This window comes from Prionailurus bengalensis, chromosome A2 (assembly GCF_016509475.1).
Source record: "Prionailurus bengalensis isolate Pbe53 chromosome A2, Fcat_Pben_1.1_paternal_pri, whole genome shotgun sequence".
In the NCBI taxonomy this organism is placed as follows: domain Eukaryota; kingdom Metazoa; phylum Chordata; class Mammalia; order Carnivora; family Felidae; genus Prionailurus; species Prionailurus bengalensis.
The window spans coordinates 75640701-75656682 of NC_057348.1; the positions used below are offsets into that span (position 1 = coordinate 75640701).

Here is a 15982-nt window from a genome sequence, read left to right on the forward strand (position 1 = left end):
TTGGCCTTTAAAGCAGTTGCTATGGGAAGCTTTGCAGTTTTATCAGTGATTTTCCCAGTGGGACCTCTCTTTTGGAACTGTTCTCCTGGGACAGTATATGTTTATGTATATAATTTCAGTTTTTTATATATATAATCCATAAATTCTGCTATGTATCTAAAACATGTAATTTCTATTATAGAAAATATGCAATTTCTGATATATACATTTATGTTTACTTTTCTAGAAATAATTTCTTTATTAATACTGTGGTGGAAATCACTGAGTCTTTGGAACAAAACAAACTTCAAATTCATGATCTTTCAGGAAGTTATTAACGCCTCCAAGGCTCGGTTTCTTCACCTGCAAGACAGGATTAACAATGGAAAATCATATGGCTGTGAGAATTTACTTAATTAACCCAAAATTGTATCAGGGACTTTGAACACCTAGCTTAATTGACAGAAAAGTCTCTCTGGACGTTTAAAAAAATTAAGCCTCAATCGTACTGCTTTTGAATCAGAAATACCTTCTGTATTACATAGAACTTTTGTGTGCTTACGCAGAAGCATGCAGCGATGACCAAAGTATACCAAAGTATACAGCGTTTGGGGGTTTTATTTCTTCCTTTAGGTTTTTCATTTTCAAAATACCATGTATTTCCAAAGGCAATCGCTGAAGGGCCAAATGTCCAGGAATTTGTTAAGCAAGCGCGTGGTCTTTGCCTCACCAATGTATGCCTCCCGTATTGTGGGGTCAGATGACTGTAGTATCTTCTCTGTCTGGACCATCTTTTGAACATCACCAGAATGCAGAGGACCCTGTAACCTCAGGGCACACTCATGGGACACACTGTCCCTGGGCTTCGAGTGAAAATACTAGCTGCCTTAGCTCCAAGTTTCAGTGCCAAGGCCAAGCAGTGCCCAGGAGCCCACCAGGTACCACAGTCTGGTCTATGGCATGATGTAGAGAAGGGACGGGGGTGGGGGAATGAGAAAAGAGACTTTTTGTTGACTTACATTTTTAAAAAATTTTATTTCCAGCGGAGCTAACACACAGTGTTATGTTAGTTTCAGTTGTACAACATAGTGATTCAACACTTTCATCTACTACTTGGTGCTCATCAAGATAATTTTATTTAGTTTAATTAATTATAAGTTTAATTAATCCCCCTCACCAATTGGACCCATCACCCCACTCAACTCCCCTCTGGTAACTACGAGTTTGTTCTCTATAGTTAAGAGTCTGTTTTTTGGTTTGTCATTCTCTTTTTCTTCACTTTGTTCGTTTTGTTTGCTTCTTTTTAAAAATGTTTTTATTTATTTATTTTGAGAGAGAGAGAGAGCAGGGGAGGGGCAGAGAGAGAGGGAGAGAGAGAGCACCAAGGAGGCTCCACGCCATCGGCGCAGAGCCCGATGGGGGGGCTTGATCCCACGAAGTGTGAGATCATGACTTGAGCCGAAATCAAGAGTAGGATGCCTAACCAACTGTGCCACCCAGGGACCCCTTTTTTTGTTTCTCAAATACCACATATGAATGAAATCATATGGCATTTTTCTCTCTCTGTCTGACCTATTTCAGTTAGCATTACACCCTCTAAATCCATCCATATTGTTGCAAATGGCAAGATTCCATTCTTTTTTGTGGCTGAATAATATTCCACTGTGTTTATACACACGCGCACACGTGCACACACACACACACACATCATCATCATCATCCTCCTCCTCCTCATCATCTTCTTTATTCATCTATCAATGGACACTTAGGCTCTTTCCACAGTTCGTCTATTGCAAATAATGCTACAATCAGTACAGGTGTGCTTGTATCCCTTTGAATTAGTGTTTTCATATTCTTTGGGTAAATACGGAGTGATGCGATTCCTGGATTATAGGTCGTTCTATTTTTAACTTTTTGAGGAAGCTCCATACTGTTTTCCAGGGTGGCTGCACCAGTTTGCATTCCCACCAGCAGTGCACTGGGTTTCCTTTCTTTCTACATCCTTGCTAACACTTGTTGTTTCTTGTGTTTTTGGTTTTAGCCATTCAGACAAGTGTGAGGTGATACCCCATTGCAGTTTTGATTTTCATTTCCCTGATGGTAAGTGGTGATGATGAACATCTTTTCATTTGTCTGTTGCCCATTTGTATATCTTCTCTGGAGAAATGTCTGTTCATATCTTTTGCCCATTTTTTAAATTGGATTATTTAGGTGTTCAGTGTTGAGTTGTGTAAGTTCTTTACATATTTTGAACACTAACCCTTTATCAGAGATGTCATTGGCAAATATCTTCTCCCATTTTGTAGGTTGCCTTATAATTTAATTGATTGTTTCCTTCACTGTGCAGAAGCTTTTTATTTTGATGTAATCCCGATAGTTTATTTTTGCTTTGTTTCCCTCGCCTCAGGAGACATATGTAGAAAGATGTTGCTATGACCAATGTCAGAGAAATTACTGCCTGTGCTCTCTTCTCAGATTTTTATGGTTTCAGGTCTTACATCGAGATTCTTAATCCATTTTGAGGATAAATCCATTTATTTTTGTGTATGGTGTAAGAAAGTGGTTCCATTTCTTTCTTCTTCTTTTTTTTTTTAACGTTTATTTATTTTTGAAAGACAGAGAATGACTGGGGAAGGGACAGAGAGAGAGAGAGAGAAAGAAAGAATCTGAAGCAGGCTCCAGGCTCCGAGTTGTCAAGACAGAGCTTGACACGAGGCTCAAACCCACGAACCATGAGATCATGACCTGAGCCGAAGTCAGATGCTTAACCGACTGAACCACCCAGGCGCTCCTCCATTTCTTTTTTCTACATGTTGCTTGTCCAGTTTTTCCAACACCATTTGTTGAAGAGACTGTCTTTTTCCCATTGCGTATTCTTTCCTGCTTTGTTGAAGACTAATGGACCATATAGCTGTGGGTTTATTTCTGGGTTTTCTATTCTGTTCCATTGATCTATGTGTCTGTTTTTGGGCCAGTACCATACTGTTTTGATGACTACAGCTTTGTAATACAACTTGAAGTCTGGAATTGTGGTATTTGCAGTTTTATTTTTCTTTTTCGAGATTGCTTTGGCTATTTGAGGTCTTTTGTGGCTCCATACCAATTTTAGGATCGTTTGTATGAAATGTCTTTTCATTTCTTTGTGTCATATTCAATTTCTTTCATCAATGTTTTCTAGTTTTCAGAGCACAGATCTTTTGCCTCTTTGGTCAAATGTATTCCTAGATATTTTGTTATTTTTGGTGCAATTCGATGGGATTTTTTTTTAATTTCTCTTTATGCTGCTTCATTGTTAGTGTATAGAAATGCAATGGCTTTCTGTATATTCATTTTGTGTCCTGTGACCTTACTGAATTCATTTATCAGTTCTAATAGCTTTTTGGTGGAATCTTTAGGGTTTTATATATATATATATATATAAATGTACATATATATATACATATGTATATGTATATATATATTCATATATATATATGTGTATACACACACACACACACACACACACACATATATATATATAGAGTCATGTCATCTGCTGATAGTGAAAGTTTTACTCTCTCCTTACCAATTCCGATGAAGAGTCCGAGATTTTATTTTATTTTATTTATTTATTTTTTTATGAAATTTATTGACAAATTGGTTTCCATACAACACCCAGTGCTCATCCTAAAAGGTGCCCTCCTCAATACCCATCACCCACCCTCTCCTCCCTCCCACCCCCCATCAACCCTCAGTTTGTTCTCAATTTTTAACAGTCTCTTATGCTTTGGCTCTCTCCCATTCTAACCTCTTTTTTTTTTTTTTCCTTCCCCTCCCCCATGGGTTCCTGTTAAGTTTCTCAGGATCCACATAAGAGTGAAACCATATGGTATCTGTCTTTCTCTGTATGGCTTATTTCACTTAGCATCACACTCTCCAGTTCCATCCACGTTGCTGCAAAAGGCCATATTTCATTTTTTCTCATTGCCACGTAATATTCCATTGTGTATATAAACCACACTTTCTTTATCCATTCATCAGTTGATGGACATTTAGGCTCTTTCCATAATTTGGCTATTGTTGAGAGTGCTGCTATGAACATTGGGGTACAAGTGGCCCTATGCATCAGTGCTCTTGTATCCCTTGGATAAATTCCTAGCAGTGCTATTGCTGGGTCATAGGGTAGGTCTATTTTTAATTTTCTGAGGAACCTCCACACTGCTTTCCAGAGCGGCTGCACCAATTTGCATTCCCACCAACAGTGCAAGAGGGTTCCCGTTTCTCCACATCCTCTCCAGCATCTATAGTCTCCTGATTTGTTCATTTTGGCCACTCTGACTGGTGTGAGGTGATACCTGAGTGTGGTTTTGATTTGTATTTCCCTGATAAGGAGCGACGCTGAACATCTTTTCATGTGCCTGTTGGCCATCCGGATGTCTTCTTTAGAGAAGTGTCTATTCATGTTTTCTGCCCATTTCTTCACTGGGTTATTTGTTTTTCGGGTGTGGAGTTTGGTGAGCTCTTTATAGATTTTAGATACTAGCCCTTTGTCCGATATGTCATTTGCGAATATCTTTTCCCATTCCGTTGGTTGCCTTTTAGTTTTGTTGGTTGTTTCCTTTGCTGTGCAGAAGCTTTTTATCTTCATAAGGTCCCAGTAATTCACTTTTGCTTTTAATTCCCTTGCCTTTGGGGATGTGTCGAGTAAGAGATTGCTACGGCTGAGGTCAGAGAGGTCTTTTCCTGCTTTCTCCTCTAAGGTTTTGATGGTTTCCTGTCTCACATTTAGGTCCTTTATCCATTTTGAGTTTATTTTTGTGAATGGTGTGAGAAAGTGGTCTAGTTTCAACTTTCTGCATGTTGCTGTCCAGTTCTCCCAGCACCATTTGTTAAAGAGGCTGTCTTTTTTCCATTGGATGTTCTTTCCTGCTTTGTCAAAGATGAGTTGGCCATACGTTTGTGGGTCTAGTTCTGGGGTTTCTATTCTATTCCATTGGTCTATGTGTCTGTTTTGGTGCCAATACCATGCTGTCTTGATGATGACAGCTTTGTAGTAGAGGCTAAAGTCTGGGATTGTGATGCCTCCTGCTTTGGTCTTCTTCTTCAAAATTCCTTTGGCTATTCGGGGCCTTTTGTGGTTCCATATGAATTTTAGGATGGCTTGTTCTAGTTTCGAGAAGAATGCTGGTGCAATTTTGATTGGGATTGCATTGAATGTGTAGATAGCTTTGGGTAGTATTGACATTTTGACAATATTTATTTTTCCAATCCATGAGCAGGGAATGTCTTTCCATTTCTTTAAATCTTCTTCAATTTCCTTCATAAGCTTTCTATAGTTTTCAGCATACAGATCCTTTACATCTTTGGTTAGATTTATTCCTAGGTATTTTATGCTTCTTGGTGCAATTGTGAATGGGATCAGTTTCTTTATTTGTCTTTCTGTTGCTTCATTGTTAGTGTATAAGAATGCAACTGATTTCTGTACATTGATTTTGTATCCTGCAACTTTGCTGAATTCCTGTATCAGTTCTAGCAGACTTTTGGTGGAGTCTATCGGATTTTCCATGTATAATATCATGTCATCTGCAAAAAGCGAAAGCTTGACTTCATCTTTGCCAATTTTGATGCCTTTGATTTCCTTTTGTTGTCTGATTGCTGACGCTAGAACTTCCAGCACTATGTTAAACAGCAGTGGTGAGAGTGGGCATCCTTGTCGTGTTCCTGATCTCAGGGAAAAAGCTGTCAGTTTTTCCCCGTTGAGGATGATGTTAGCTGTGGGCTTTTCATAAATGGCTTTTATGATCTTTAAGTATGTTCCTTCTATCCCGACTTTCTCAAGGGTTTTTATTAAGAAAGGGTGCTGGATTTTGTCGAAGGCCTTTTCTGCATCGATTGACAGGATCATATGGTTCTTCTCTTTTTTTTGTTAATGTGATGTATCACGTTGATTGATTTGCGAATGTTGAACCAGCCCTGCATCCCAGGAATGAATCCCACTTGATCATGGTGAATAATTCTTTTTATATGCCGTTGAATTCGATTTGCTAGTATCTTATTGAGAATTTTTGCATCCATATTCATCAGGGATATTGGCCTGTAGTTCTCTTTTTTTACTGGGTCTCTGTCTGGTTTAGGAATCAAAGTAATACTGGCTTCATAGAATGAGTCTGGAAGTTTTCCTTCCCTTTCTATTTCTTGGAATAGCTTGAGAAGGATAGGTATTCTCTCTGCTTTAAACGTCTGGTAGAACTCCCCTGGGAAGCCATCTGGTCCTGGACTCTTATTTGTTGGGAGATTTTTGATAACCGATTCAATTTCTTCGCTGGTTATGGGTCTGTTCAAGCTTTCTATTTCCTCCTGATTGAGTTTTGGAAGAGTGTGGGTGTTCAGGAATTTGTCCATTTCTTCCAGGTTGTCCAATTTGTTGGCATATAATTTTTCATAGTATTCCCTGATAATTGTTTGTATCTCTGAGGGATTGGTTGTAATAATTCCATTTTCATTCATGATTTTATCTATTTGGGTCATCTCCCTTTTCTTTTTGAGAAGCCTGGCTAGAGGTTTGTCAATTTTGTTTATTTTTTCAAAAACCCAACTCTTGGTTTCGTTGATCTGCTCTACAGTTTTTTTAGTTTCTCTATTGTTTATTTCTGCTCTGATCTTTATTATTTCTCTTCTTCTGCTGGGCTTAGGCTGCCTTTGCTGTTCTGCTTCTAGTTCCTTTAGGTGTGCTGTTAGATTTTGTATTTGGGATTTTTCTTGTTTCTTGAGATAGGCCTGGATTGCAATGTATTTTCCTCTCAGGACTGCCTTTGCTGCGTCCCAAAGCGTTTGGATTGTTGTATTTTCATTTTCATTTGTTTCCATATATTTTTTAATTTCTTCTCTAATTGCCTGGTTGACCCACTCATTTGTTAGTAGGGTGTTCTTTAACCTCCATGCTTTTGGAGGTTTTCCAGACTTTTTTCTGTGGTTGATTTCAAGCTTCATAGCATTGTGGTCTGAAAGTAAGCATGGTATAATTTCAATTCTTGTAAACTTATGAAGGGCTGTTTTGTGACCCAGTATATGATCTATCTTGGAGAATGTTCCATGTGCACTCGAGAAGAAAGTATATTCTGTTGCTTTGGGATGCAGAGTTCTAAATATATCTGTCAAGTCCATCTGATCCAATGTCTCATTCAGGGCCCTTGTTTCTTTATTGACCATGTGTCTAGATGATCTATCCATTTCTGTAAGTGGTGTATTAAAGTCCCCTGCAATTACCACATTCTTATCTATAAGGTTGCTTATGTTTAGGAGTAATTGTTTTATATATTTGGGGGCTCCGGTATTCGGCGCATAGACATTTATAATTGTTAGCTCTTCCTGATGGATAGACCCTGTAACTATTATATAATGTCCTTCTTCATCTCTTGTTACAGCCTTTAATTTAAAGTCTAGTTTGTCTGATATAAGTATGGCTACTCCAGCTTTCTTTTGGCTTCCAGTCGCATGATAAATAGTTCTCCATCCCCTCACTCTCAATCTAAAGGTGTCCTCAGGTCTAAAATGAGTCTCTTGTAGACAGCAAATAGATGGGTCTTGTCTTTTTATCCATTCTGATACCCTATGTCTTTTGGTTGGCGCATTTAATCCATTTACATTCAGTGTTATTATAGAAAGATACGGGTTTAGAGTCATTGTGATGTCTGTATGTTTTATGCTTGTAGTGATGTCTCTGGGACTTTGTCTCACAGGGTCCCCCTTAGGATCTCTTGTAGGGCTGGTTTAGTGGTGACAAATTCCTTCAGTTTTTGTTTGTTTGGGAAGACCTTTATCTCTCCTTCTATTCTAAATGACAGACTTGCTGGATAAAGGATTCTCGGCTGCATATTTTTTCTGTCTAGCACCCTGAAAATCTCGTGCCAATTCTTTCTGGCCTGCCAAGTTTCAAAAGAGAGATCAGTCACGAGTCTTATAGGTCTCCCTTTATATGTGAGGGCACGTTTACCCCTTGCTGCTTTCAGAATTTTCTCTTTATCCTTGTATTTTGCCAGTTTCACTATGATATGTCGTGCAGAAGATCGATTCAAGTTACGTCTGAAGGGAGTTCTCTGTGCCTCTTGGATTTCAATGCCTTTTTCCTTCCCCAGTTCAGGGAAGTTCTCAGCTATGATTTCTTCAAGTACCCCTTCAGCACCTTTCCCTCTCTCTTCCTCCTCTGGGATACCAATTATGCGTATATTATTTCTTTTTAGTGTATCACTTAGTTCTCTAATTTTCCCCTCATACTCCTGGATTTTTTTATCTCTCTTTTTCTCAGCTTCCTCTTTTTCCATAACTTTATCTTCTAGTTCACCTATTCTCTCCTCTGCCTCTTCAAGTCAAGCTGTGGTGGTTTCCATTTTGTTATGCATTTCGTTTAAAGCGTTTTTTAGCTCCTCGTGACTGTTCCTTAGTCCCTTGATCTCTGTAGCAAGAGATTCTCTGCTGTCCTGTATACTGTTTTCAAGCCCAGTGATTAATTTTATGACTATTATCCTAAATTCACTTTCTGTTATATTATTTAAATCCTTTTTGATCAGCTCATTAGCTGTTGTTATTTCCTGGAGATTCTTCTGAGGGGAATTCTTCTGTTTGGTCATTTTGGATAGTCCCTGGAGTGGTGAGGACCTGCAGGGCACTTCCCCTGTGCTGTGGTGTATAACTGGAGTTGGTGGGCGGGGCCACAGTCCGACCTGATGTCTGCCCCCAGCCCACCGCTGGGGCCACAGTCAGACTGGTGTGTGCCTTCTCTTCCCCTCTCCTAGGGGCGGGATTCACTGTGGGGTGGTGTGGCTCGTCTGGGCTACTTGCACCCTGCCAGGCTTGTGATGCTGGGGATCTGGCGTATTAGCTGGGGTGGGTAGGCAAGGTGCTCGGGGGCAGTAGGGGCAGGCTTAGATCGCTTCTCCTTAGGTGATCCACTTCAGGAGGGGCCCTGTGGCAGCGGGAGGGAGTCAGATCCGCTGCCGGAGGTTTGGCTCCGCAGAAGCGCAGAGTTGGGTGTTTGCACGGAGCGAGCAAGTTCCCTGGCAGGAACTGGTTCCCTTTGGGATTTTGGCTGGGGGATGGGCGGGGGAGATGGCGCTGGCGAGCGCTTTTGTTCCCCACCAAACTGAGCTCTGTTGTCAGGGGGCTCAGCAGCTCTCCCTCCCTTTGTCCTCCAGCCTTCCCGCTTTCCGAGCAGAGCTGTTAATTTCTGACCTCCCAGACGCTAAGTCGCGCTTGCTGTCGGAACACAGTCCGCCCGGCCCCTCCGCTTTTGCAAGCCCGACTCGGGGGTTCTGCTTGGCCGGCGAGCCGCCCCTCCGCCCCGGCTCCCTCCCGCCAGTCCGTGGAGCGCGCACCGCCTCGCCGCCCTTCCTACCCTCTTCCGTGGGCCTCTTGTCTGCGTTTGGCTCCGGCGACTCTGTTCTGCTAATCCTCTGGCGGTTTTCTGGGTTATTTGGGCAGGTGTAGATGGAATCTAAGTGATCAGCAGGACGTGCGGTGAGCCCAGCGTCCTCCTAAGCCGCCATCTTGCCGCCAATCGAGTCTGAGATTTTAAATAAAAATATTTTTTTGGAAAGGTATGTCTGGTCAAACTTTACATGCACAATTTAAAAATCTCCCATAATTCTGTCACCTTAATAGAACTTTTTATTTGCATATATGCAAATAAATATATATCTTTCTCTTTTATGCCTTTTAGAGTTGCAATAATAGCACATGTATCATTTTCTGCTCCACTCTTCCATATTGCATATAAATATTTTCCTCATTTCTCAGTCTTCTCCTTATTTTAACCTATAGCATGATATTTTCATGTTGTGTTATACCATAAGTCGTTAAATTATTAATATAAACGTCCTCTAATTTTAGCAAGTGGAATCAAGCAGGAAGTGACGTGATTTGATTTTTGCCACCCCTTCCATTATCAAAGAAATTCTTGGTAAATGAAAACAGCTCAAATAAAACAACAAACGGCAACAACGAGAAGAAACCAACAATGCTGAACAATGAACGAACTGAATAATCAAAACACATTTATCTCCAATGTAGGTTTTGAATGAAAATCCGGTAAGTTTTTCAAACTAGGGGAGAACGGTAGGAAAGCACTTTCTGTACCGATATCAAATTAGTCAATTCAAGACAATTTTATTACACTAATAACCCTGCTTCTCTTCTCCCCTCCCCTACCAAAAAAAAAAAAAAATTAAGATGAGATCCATTTATGTACGAACTATTACAAACCAAAATCACTTAAATCCAGACGTAACCTTATTATTCTAACAGTATGTTTTAATACATCAGTATATTCATCATAGTAAGAAACGGATTCTTTTAGGGTCTTCCATAATAAATGGGGGAGAGGGGACGCTTGGGGAAAGAATACAACTGGAGGTCCACACCACATGTGTAAATATTTAAAAGTTTTAAGATATGTTCTGCCTTCCTATTTTGACAAAGATACCTTCATAAAGATCTTGACGTCCACGTTTGAACTTTAGAGTTCTTGTAGTTGCGTGTGAGAATATGGTGATGAAAACAGCCCCACACCCCAGCCCATGGCCCATCCCTGGTGTAGTCATAAAGCTTCGAGGGCCTCGAGCCGACTTGGGTGAACACCCCAATCCATGTGTCCATATCCTGTCCACACTGCTGCATCAGCCACTTACCAGACTTCCAGGGTTTTTTGTTGGTTTGTTTCTTTGTTTTTGTTCCTGTTTTCCAGGTTTCCTAAGGTATATTTGGTCCATAACATTGTGTCTGCTTCAGGTGTACAAGGAGATGATTTTCTATACGTATCTGTGGTGACACGATTACCACCTGCTTGTCACACGATCACATGATGGTTCACCCGTCCATCGCTTCAGTTAGTTACTTTTTTCCACTGAGATATAATTGACACCTATTAGTTTCAGGTGGATGGCACAATGACTCAACATCTGTATATCTTGTGAAATGGTCACCACACTACATCTGCTTATCATCCACCGCCATGCACAGTTACAGCTTTGTTTCGTTTCGTTTCTTCTTGTGATGAGAACTTTTAAGATCTCTATGCGTCAGGCCTGCAGTTTTGCCCACCCCCAGAAAGTCCTCTGTTAGGAGCATGAGGAGCAGACACTTTGCAAGTCCTGATGAGATTCAGGGATCCTCTGTACCCAGATGTGGTCCAGGAGGAGGAAGGGGTGACAGGGGGCTCTGTGGACCAGAGCAGGGCCTTCGAAAGCACAAGGCCCAGGGCACGGCGGTACTGAACTTGCTTGTCTCCTGTCGCTATCTGGCGTTTAAAAATATTGGAAGGCTTTAAAGTAAAATTTAAGTCGAGGCTTAAAAGAAAAATATAAAAGGAAATACAACATGCCCATCAACCTAACACCATTTTTTCTTCTTAAATAAATTCAACGAAACACCAAATGAGAAAGCCTTTGGATCAACCCTTCATTTAGACCCCAGAGTATCATTTCTGAAGCCATTTCCTTTTGTTTCTCCGCGGTGAATTCATCTTTATTGTACCTGTCATCTGTTCCCTCTTAAGCCAGCAATGAAGGGCACATATCAAGAGTGTTTCTCAGCATCTCTATTTTCCAGAGCAACAGTTCGCTGTCACTAATGACCCCATCTACAGTGGCTGATTGCACGCTGACCTTGGCTAGTCTGAAATCCAATCCGCAGAACCTATGTACGTTCCTATGGATAGAAACTGTAGGAACAGATGGAGAAGTTGGCTATAAGGAACATACTTATTACCACTGAAAATGTTCTCCTCTTTCCAAGCCGGTTTCCCAACCATGGGGGTGGGTTGAGCCAAGCAGAAGGTCCTAGTGACTCACAAGCTTCCGGAGAAGAAATCCACAGATGGCAACCACTAAGGTCACATTTTTCTCCAATTGCTTAAGCAGTACACTCTTTAGATAGGTGCAGGGATACTGTGTTGCTAAGCACCAGGCAATGACTGGGTTGCACATTTCTGGTTTCTGTTGTGGTGCCACACGGCACCAGGCAGGGACAGTGAATTCTGTGGTCGTGTGGCAGATGGCATGAGAGCTATTGGTGTTTTGCATCTGCGGAGACTTTCTACTGCTTACTGGTTAGGTGATGGCATGAAACTACACAGCCTGTGATTATTTATATTTCATCCATAACTGCACATCTTATTATTATCCATGGTGGGTAATAAGCACCCACTGTGAGGCTGCAAGGGGTGTGGTCCAGCTGAGGCTGTGGCTAACATCCAAGAGGAGAGAGTAGCACAGCCTGGGGGGGGGGGGGAGGGGGGGTACGGTGCATGTCCAAGCCCGGGCTCGGCTATAGGAGCAAAGTGTGGCTCTGGGTTGTGGCACTGGTGGGGTTGACCTTTGGACAAGGCACACTGTTGTCTAACGTGTTTTCCACACTTGCTTCTTTGCCCAGACTGTATCTGCATCTTATCCCAACCACCAGCTGACCCAGTTTCCCCTCTCCCATCCAGAAAACAGATATGATATGCATGGTCAGATGTGAATTCAGAGTTCTGAAGTGCACTTAAACAATCGTCTCAGTGACGAAATTATAGCTATAACTAGAAACACCTATTGTCTCCCAGTTCCTGTGGGTTGAGAAACCAGGGGCAGATGACTTGGGTCCTCTGACTCAACATCTCTCCCAACACCTGGGCTGGAGTCACCCTGAAGCTCCCTAGGGGCGACCTGCCTCCAAGCACGCTCAGATGGCTAAGGCAAGACTCCGCTCTTCACAAGCTATTGGGCAGAAGCCTCCCTCAGGTCCCTGCCGTGTGGAGGGCTCACAACATGGCAGCTGGCTTCCCTCCCAGCAAGCAAGGGAAAAAGCAAAATGGCAAGAGAGAAGGAGCCTCAGTCTTTTTGTGACATCCCACTACTTTTGCCATATTACGTTCATTAGAAGTGAGTCTTGGCGCGCCTGGGTGGCGCGGTCGGTTAAGCATCCAACTCTTGATTTCTGCTCAGGTCACGATCTCATGGTTTGTGAGCTCGAGCCCTGCTCCAGGCTCGGCATTGACAGCGTGGGCCTGCTTGGCATCCTCTGTCTCCCTCTCACGCATGCGTGCACACTCACTCTGTCTTTCTCAAAATAGATTAATAAACATTAAAAAAAAAAAGAAGTGAGTCTGTAGTTCAGTTTATGCTCAAGGGGAGGGGACTACACAGGACATATAAACGAGGAAGAGAGGATCACTGGGTGCCATCTAAGAAGCTGCCCACAATAACGACTCTGCTGTTTGACCATATTGGATTAGAATACCCCGATTCACGTTGCACAGCCACAGGCTATTAAGACAGAGATGATACCGGTGCGAGGCACTCGTGTAGGAAACAACGTTATTATATTGCTGCCAGTGTTCCACTCTTTCCTACCTAGAGTTCCACCAGCTTTCCTGCGAGTTTGGCCACCGGACTCAAAGAAATGCTCCTGGTCACCACCAGAATCACAGAATGACAGACTTAAAAAAAAAAGAGTATCTGTCCTCACCTAGCCTGGCTCCTTCATTTCTCAGTGTGGAACCAGACTGAGAGGAAGTAACTCACTCCCAGACGCACGGCCGGGTCCATGTTAGGTTTCAGTGAACGTGGCCTTGGCTTTAGGGCAGGGCCATCGCACTGCCTACTGCAGGAAGCCGGACGCATGGATGGACAATTAGGACGGAAAATGAAATGAGAGATGGTAGCAGGGGAAGAGCAAAGGAGAGCGAGGGTTCTGAGGAAGAGAAGCAGGACTATGGAGGAGGAAATGGGAGGAAACGGGAAAGGCTGATCACATATTCACTGCTGGTACCACTGGGGGGCTCCATGGCTTTCTGATGTCGCTGGTTGGAGGCAGATAAATTCTGAAGCACCCACCAAAACAAACTTTGAGTGCACTGTCACTGAAAGGGGGTCAGAGAGCTGTGGTTAAGAGCGTGGACAGAATGCCCTGGCCGGAATCCCAGCGGTTTTGTGACCTCTGCAGGTTATTTAACCTCCCATTTCCCCCAGAGCTGTTTTCCTCTTCTGTCTTTGCTCGTTTCCTGAATAGTATGCACTCACTTAGCAAACACCTGATCAAACAATTGCTTTTCCAACTAGAATCTGCTGAGTACCTGCTGAGTCCCAGACTCTACTGTGCTATATAGGTTGACCCTTAAAATAACTCTGTGTATGAAGTATTGCTATTCTACCTGTCGAGATAAGGAAAAGTCAAGAAGCTGCCACTTGCCTGAGACTCCCTTCCAGAACCTCAGTACCTCTGCATTGCAGGCCGCCTGGACGGCATCGGGACCGACCTGGACCTCACCGGGACCACTTAGTGTCTACCTCGACCTGATGTTGCCTGCAGGGCTGAGGCCTGAAGGAAAGGAACGGTTCCACGCAGAAGTTGGAATTGTTGTTTCAGGATGGTCCTTATGAGGTTGTCACACTAGAGGATACAGACAGTCCTGCTTCAGTGCCCACTGGGACAAACTGCTACCCAAAACGAGGGCAAGAACTGGAGATGGCAGAGTGCCATCTTCCCACCTCATCCTTGCCCTGGAAAGGAGAACGTTGACAGTGGCTGGGGTGAAGGGGCACCCTTGGGGCAGGTGGGCACAAGGCAGAGGACACGCGGGAAACCCCAGGACTCTCAGCAATGACTGGGGTGAGGAGGGGGTTGATGGGTCTTGAAGTCCTTCACACGGGTGGGAATGAGGAGGCGGTGAGATTGGAGTATTGTGATTATCTGTGGGTCCATTTGTGTTGGGTAGGAAATAAGGTCACACAATAATAAATGACAAATTGTCCTCCAAGAAGGGACATTTTGTATAGTCAGACATGCAATCGTAACGATGCGACAGGTACTATTACAGCTAAACACACAGGGACTCAGGAAAGACTTCACGGAGGAAGTAACAACTGAGCAAGTCTGAGAGATGAACAAGTTTACCAGATGGAAAAAAAAAGTGGAGGAATATTCTAGGTAAGAGGAGTCTCCCGTGCAAAGGCTTAGAATGAAAGCAATTCTTCTCACTGGAGGATGGAGACAGAAGTTAGAGCAGATCGTGAAGGAGCCTGCCAGGAGTTCTGGAATTTATTTTATAGGCAACAGAGAACCAGGCCAAACTTTGAAATAAGGGTATCATGAAAGCACATTCTTCTTTTTCTTCTTCTTCTTCTTCTTCTTCTTCTTCTTCTTCTTCTTCTTCTTCCTCTTCTTCTTCTTCTTCTTCTTCTTGAAAGGTCATTCTGAAGGAAATTTGGACAATTCATTGAGAGGTGAGAGGTAGTGGGTAAAGATCAGGGCCAGAAGAGGGATGAAACTAAGCAAAGACCCCATAGTCAGCGATGAGAACACGGGTTCAGGAACTGTGGTTTCAGGAACAGGAGGTTCTGGGTGCCTGGAGCATATCAGGCGGTGGGAGGAGGAGAGGGTGGTATTAGCAGAAGGAAAAGAAGGCTGCTCCCCTGTGTGTGTGGGTGGGTTGAAGTGGCAAGTTCAAACTCAAGTTAGAGTAGAGCAGAGGAGTAGTCAGGGCCTGGAACACCGCCCTTGTGCCTTTTTTATTCCTGAATCCCTGCTCTAGTCCTGGGGCCCAGGAGAGGAGCGGCTTCACAAATGTTTTGCTGAGTGACACTAGAGAAGGAAAAAAACTCCATTCTCCAGCTAAGCCTTAGTGAGAGTTCGAGAACGCAGTACATGGTCAACCGGTCAAGCCGTGTGATGCCTGGAGGTTGGGAGGGAAGCTCTCAGAGGTCAGGCTGCAGACCTGAGATGACTGATGACCTTGAGTGCCAGGCTAAGAAATTCTGGACCCCATCTAGGGTATAGTGGAGAAGGGCCTCCCGAACATACTACACATTTAGAAAACCCTCTTTTTTTCTTTTTTCTTCATTTCTTCCTTCCTTCCTTCTTTCTTTTTTTTTTTTTTTTTTTTCTTCCTTGTAAATGGTTCTCCATAAAGCTTCCAAATCTGAAACTAAGCAAATGTGAACTAATCCTATTGCCTGGAACCAGAAGACCCAATTCCTACCGCGAATAGACA

At 42.9% G+C, this 15982-nt stretch overlaps 1 long non-coding RNA gene across 1 annotated transcript; it reads left to right on the top strand.

Annotated features, from left to right (window-relative positions):
• The first annotated feature begins 229 nt into the window (after nucleotides 1-229).
• On the top strand, nucleotides 230-10964 carry LOC122486435. Its single transcript, XR_006298160.1, has 2 exons — nucleotides 230-379; nucleotides 9844-10964. It is a non-coding gene; the product is annotated as an uncharacterized LOC122486435 (long non-coding RNA).
• The last annotated feature ends 5018 nt before the right edge of the window (nucleotides 10965-15982 follow it).